Source organism: Carlito syrichta, unplaced genomic scaffold (assembly GCF_000164805.1).
Source record: "Carlito syrichta isolate Samal-C Ts95f unplaced genomic scaffold, Tarsius_syrichta-2.0.1 Scaffold136712, whole genome shotgun sequence".
NCBI lineage: Eukaryota > Metazoa > Chordata > Mammalia > Primates > Tarsiidae > Carlito > Carlito syrichta.
Genome location: NW_007080808.1, coordinates 377,013 through 383,319, shown reverse-complemented (window position 1 = coordinate 383,319; position 6,307 = coordinate 377,013). Strand labels below are relative to the sequence as shown.

The following is a 6,307-nucleotide window of genomic DNA, read 5'->3' as shown; positions in this document are numbered from 1 at the left end:
GAGTAAGACTCCAACTCAAAAAAAAAAAAAGAAAAGAAAAGATATTGACCCTAACACCTTTATAGCTGGGGACTTAAATACCCCACTAACAACCCTAGATAGATCATCAAGGCAAAAAAATCAAAAAGAGATCCAGAACCTCAACTTGACACTGGACAAAATGGACTTAATAGATACCTACAGAATATTCCACCCAACAACCACAGAATATACATTCTACTCATCACCAAATGGAACATACTCCAGGACTGATCACATCCTCGGCCATAAATCAAGCATAAACAAATTCTATAAAATAGACATAGCGCCATGCACCTTCTCAGACCACAAAGGAATAAAAATAAATATCAACACCTACAACATTTTCCAAAACCCACAAAGACATGGACACTAAACAGCATAATACTAAATGACTACTGGGCAGCATAGAAATCAAAACAGAAATTAAAAGATTCCTGGAAACAAATGAAAATGAAGGAACATCTTACCAAAACCTCTAGGATACCATGAAAACAGTTCTAAGAAGGGAATTTATGTCTCTACAAAAACACATCAAGAAAATGGAAATGTCCGCAGGCCGCATACAGGGAGGGGGCGTCATTCAGCCGGGTGAGCAGGGCTGCATCAACCGTGGCCATGGCCGTGACCAGATTGAAATCATGGCAGGTCCTGAAGCTGATGCCCAATTCCAGTTCACTGATATTAAAAAAATATTTCAACTCGTACAGCCTCACAGGTAGAATGAATTGTGTATTGACCACATACAAATACATTGCTTTGATGGTCTTATACTTCAAGATCTAAAAAATCTCCAGCTGTGAAAGCAACATAAATGGATACTAAACTATTAAGTTCACATACTTGGAAAGGCTTATGTCAACTCATCACATGATGATTCTACTTTAATTTGTACAATAAATTATGAACCTGAAAAAAGAAAAGAAAAGAAAATGGAAAGATCAAAGTTAACAGCCTAACAAATCACCTAAGGGAGCTGGAAAGACAACACCACCAAAACCCTTAGCAGAAGAATCCAGATCACCAGAGTAAGAGCCCAAATACAGGACCAAGAAGACAAAAATATCATAGAAAAAAAAAAAATCAACAAAACAAAAAGCTGGTTCTCTGAAAGAACATGCAAAATTGATGAACCCCTACCAGAATGACCAAGAAAAAGAGAAAAGAAGTCCAAATAAACACAATCAGAAATGCAAAAGCTCAAATCACAACTGACCCTGAAAAAATACAAAAGATTATCAGAGATTACTATGCACACTGTATGGAAACAAACTTGATAACCTAAATTAAATGGAGGCATCACACAACCTGACATCACATAACCTCCCAAGGTTGAAACAAGAAGACACTGAGACACTAAATAGACCAATAACCCACTAAATAGATCAATAACAACCCAGAAAATTAACTCTGTCATAGAAAAACTCCTACAAAAAAAACAAAAAACAAAAACAAAAAACCCTGGACTGGATGGCTTGCCAGCAAAATTCTGCAAAACATACAAGGGGGAGCTGATACCCAATCCTATTATAAGTATTCTAGGTAATTGAGAAAGATGGAATTCTCTCCAAATCATTTTACAAAGCTAACATCACACTGATACCCAAACCGGGTAAAGATTTGACAAAAAAAGGGAACTATAGGTCAATATTCCTAATGAACATAGATGCAAACATTCTCAATGAGATTCTAGCAAATCTGATGTATCAACACATCTCAAAAATCATCCACCATGACCAAATAGGCTTCATGCCCAGGAAGCAGGGATGGTCCAACATCCTCAAGACCATAAACGTAATTAAATACATCAAAAGATGTAAAACCAAGAATCACATGATTATATCATTAGATGCAGAAAAAGCTTTTGATAAAATCCAATATCCTTTGCTTGGCAAAAAACCCTCAAACACCTAGGCATAGAAGGAACATACCTCAAAATAGTAAGCATAATCTACAATAAATCCACAGCCAGCATATTGCTAAATGGACAGAAACTGGAAACATTTCCCCCTAAAAACCGGAACAAGAGAAAGCTGCCCACTCTCACCCTCCTGTTCAACATTGTGTCGGAAGTCCTAGCTAGAACAAATAGACAAGAGAAAGAAATCAGGGGTATCCAAATAGGAAAAAAGGAAGTGAAGTTATCCCTCTTGGCTGATGATATGATCCAATACCTCGAAAATCCAAGAGAATCTGTCAAAAATCTGCTTTCACTAATAAAGGACTTTAGCAAAGCCTCAGGGTACAAAATAAATAGGCAAAAGACAATCACATTCTTACACACGAACAATAAGCAGGCAGAGAACCAAATAAAAAGCACAATCCCATTCAAAGCTACAAAAAAAAAAAAAATGAGATGCCTCAGCATCTTCCTAACCAGAGATGTTTAAGACCTTTACAGTGAGAACTACAAAACACTGCTCAAAGAAATCCAAGAAGACACAAACAAACGAAAAAATATTCCATGCTCATGGGTAGGAAGAATCAACATTGCTAAGATGTCCATCCTACCAAAGGCAATCCACAGATTCAAAGCAATACCCATGAAATTACCAACATCGTTCTTCTCAGACCTGGAAATGACAATACAGAAATTCATATGGAAACATAAACGACCACGAATAGCCAAAGCAATCCTTAGCAAAAGAAATAAAGCAAGAGGTATCACACTTCCAGACTTCCAACTTTACTATAAGGATACAATAATCAAATCAGTCTGGTATTGGTACAAGAACAGGCATAAGGACCAATGGAACAGGATAGAGATTCCAGAAGCAAAACCTCAATTTCTCAACCAGCTCATCTTTGACAGACTCCAACAACAACCACTGGGGAGAGGAGAACCTATTCAGTACATGGTACTGGGAAAACTGACTGATCACATGGAGAAGATTTGAGACAGGACCCCTACCTATCACCATACACAAAAATCAACTCTAAGTGGATCAAAGACCTGTATGTAAAACTTCAAACTACAAGAATCTTAGAAAATGCAGGAGACACCCTTATGGAAATTGGAACTAGCAACCAATTCCATATCAAAATCCCTCATGCCATAAAAGATGAGATAGATAAGCTTTTCAAACTGAAAAGCTTCTGCAAAGCAAAAGATACCATCAAGAGAGTGGGGAGACAGCCCACATGGGAAAAAATATTTGCCAGCTATATATCTGACAACGGCCTAACATCCAGGATCTACAAGGAATTCAGTGTGCTAAAAGGAAAAAAACAGAAGTTCCATTAAAAAGTGTGAAAAAGATGAATAGACATTTCTCAAAAGAAGATATATGGGCAGCCAACAGACACATTAAAAAGTGCTCAGCCTCACTAATGATTAGAGAAATGCAAATCAAAACCACTTTGAGATAACCCTAATTCCAGTAAGAATGGCCATCATTGGTAGGGTGTGGTGGTTCAAGTCTATAATCCCAGTACGTTGGGGGCCAAGGTGAGTGGATTGCCTGAGACCCAGGATTTGAGACCAGCCCCAGCAACTTGGTGAGGCCTAGTCTCTACAATAAAACAAAAATTAGCCGGCTGTAGTAGCGCACACCTGTAGTTCTGGCTAATTATAAGGCTAAGTCAGAAGGAACGCTGGAGGCCAGCAGGTCGACGCTGGGGTGGCCATGAGCGTCGCTAGCCTGGGCAACGGAGTGAGACTCCAACTCAATAAATAAATAAATAAATAAATAAATAAATAAATAAATAAAATGACAGATGCTGGTGAGGATGCAGAGAAAAAGGAATGCTTCTACACAGCTGGTGGGAATGCAAACTAGTACACATCTCTGGAAAACAGTGTGGTGACTTCTGAAAGAACTAGACATTGACCTTCCATATGATCCAGCAATCTCCCTACTGGGAATATACCCAGAGGAACTCAAATCATTCTACAAAAAAGATACCTGCACACACATGTTTATTGCAGCACTATTCACAATAGCAAAATCATGGAACCAACCATGCTGTCCATCAAAACTGAACTGAATAAAAAAATGTGGTACATATATACAACGTAATATTATGCAGCCATAAAGAAGGACTTCGCAGCTGGGCTCGGTGGCTCAGCCTGTAATCCCAGCGCTTTAGGAGGCTAGGTGAGTGGATTGCCCGAGCCTGATTGCCCGAGCCTGCGGGTTCGAGACCCACCTGGGCAACTTGGCGAGACCTCATCTCTACAATAAATAAAAAAAATTAGCCGGGCATGGTAGCGCACACCTGTAGTTCCGGCTACTTGGAAGTCTGAGGTGGAAGGATTGCTGGAGCCCAGCAGGCTGAGGCTGCGGTGGCCAGGAGTGGCCATTGCACTCCAGTCTGGGCGACAGAGTGAGACCGCAACTCAAAAAAAAAAGGACTTCGCAGCAACTTGTATGGACTTAGAGTCTATCATACTCAATGATCTATCACAGAAACAAAGAATAGAGTGCCACATGTTCTCACTCATAAGCAGACCCTGAACTTTACCATGATACTATAAGAAGGGATTGGCAGTAGTGGGATACTGACAGAGTGGGGGTGGGAGGGAGGAACACAACACCAGTAATGGTGCCTGATATCAAACCAGGTAAAATGGGTACCAAAGGGTGGTCCAAACTTTACCTGCAAGATGACCACTTGTATGCCTAATCCTGAATTGTATTCCACATCTAAAAAATTTAACTATAAATACACAAAATTTCAGAAGTAAATTCTGTTTTTGAGAGGGTTCCCCTTGTACGTTCACCCTTGCTCTTCTACAGCATATTATCCAACCAGAAATAAAAAAGATCCTACACTTCCTTTTTCTCTCATCCAGAGTAAAATATAGTACTTGAACCTCCCTGATCTTATCTTCTACCCGATTCCCCATTTAACTACTACTACATTGGTATCTTGATTGTTCCTTAATACATACAGCTTGCTCTTACTCAAGAGCTTCGTTCTTCCTATTCCCTTTAATCTGAATGTTCTTCTCCCAGTATCCATGTGACTTAGTAACTCCATCATATCAATTCAGTTTCGAATCAAATGTACCCTTAAGAATGGCCTTCTTTGGCTGAGATAGAAGAATTGCTTGAGCCCAGGAGTTCAAGACCAGCCTGGGCAACACAGTGAGATCCATATCTTAAAAAATTAAAATAAAAAAATTAACCAGTTGTAATAGTGCACACTTGTAGTCCCAGTCACTTGGGAGGCTGGGAGAGGAGGACTGCTTGAGTGCAGAGTTCAAGGCTGCAGTAGCTATGAACATTCCTCTGCACTAGAACCTGGGCAACAGAACAAGACTCCATCTAAAAAACAAACCAACAAGATCAAAAAACAAAAGCACACAAAAAAAGAAAAGGCCTTCTTGACCACTCAATATAAAATAACAATTCCCACACTCATGCATACACCTAGTATGATTCTCTAGACTTCATAAAAATCTTCTTGCATTTATCACTACCTACCTTATTCCATATTTACTTGTTTATCTTGTTTTTCATCTCTGCCACTTACTAAAATGTAAGCTGATCAAAAGTGAGCAAGAATTTTGTTTGTTCACTACTGTATTTCAGCACATAGAATATAGTAAATAATGAGTGCTCAATAAAAATAAATAACACAGCTACCGGCAAGGCTGAGGCAGAAGGATTGCTGGAGCCCAGCAGGTCAAGGCTGCAGTGGCTGGGAGCGGCCACTGCACTCCAGTCTGGGTGACAGAGTGAGACTCCAACTCCAAAAAAAAAAAAAAAATGAATAACATCATGAATATTATACATTCTCCCAATTTAAAATCACGGCTTAAGAATCTTCACCCAGGCCGGGCTCGGTGGTTCAACCTGTAATCCCAGCACTTTGGGAGGCTGAGGCGAGTTGATTTTCTGAGCCAAGAGGTTTGAGACCAGCCTGGGCAGCTTGGTGAGATCTTTTCTCTACAATAGATAAAAAATTAGTTGGGCATGGTAGTGCATGCTTGTAGTTCTGGCTGCTTGGAAGGTTGAGGCAGAAGGATCACTGGAGCACAGCTGGTCGACACTGGGGTGGCCATGAGTGTGCCACTGCACTCCAGCCTGGGTGAGAGTGAGACTCCAACTCAAAAAAAGAAAAATGAATCTCCACCCAAACTGTCAATTAACCCCAGAGATTACACACATAACAAACCCTGAAGAAATTCCAATAAACTCTGATCAAATTTTAGTATTGGATGTCATTAATGAGTTAAGAAAATATAAGCCGGGCTCAGTGGCTCAGCCTGCAATCCTGCGCTTTGGGAGGCTGAGGTGAGTGGATTGCCTGAGCCTGCGGGTTCAAGACCCACCTGGGCAAC

General features: G+C 40.1%; 1 protein-coding gene and 1 pseudogene across 1 annotated transcript in view; one reads left to right on the top strand and one right to left on the bottom strand.

The window, feature by feature from the left end:
- The window catches only part of ADAMTS6 (ADAM metallopeptidase with thrombospondin type 1 motif 6), a gene marked incomplete at its 3' end in the record, with an annotated part of 238,514 nt that overhangs the window by 158,198 nt on the left and 74,009 nt on the right, over positions 1–6,307 (bottom strand). The window lies entirely within an intron of this gene.
- On the top strand, positions 660–832 carry LOC110594786 (annotated as a pseudogene).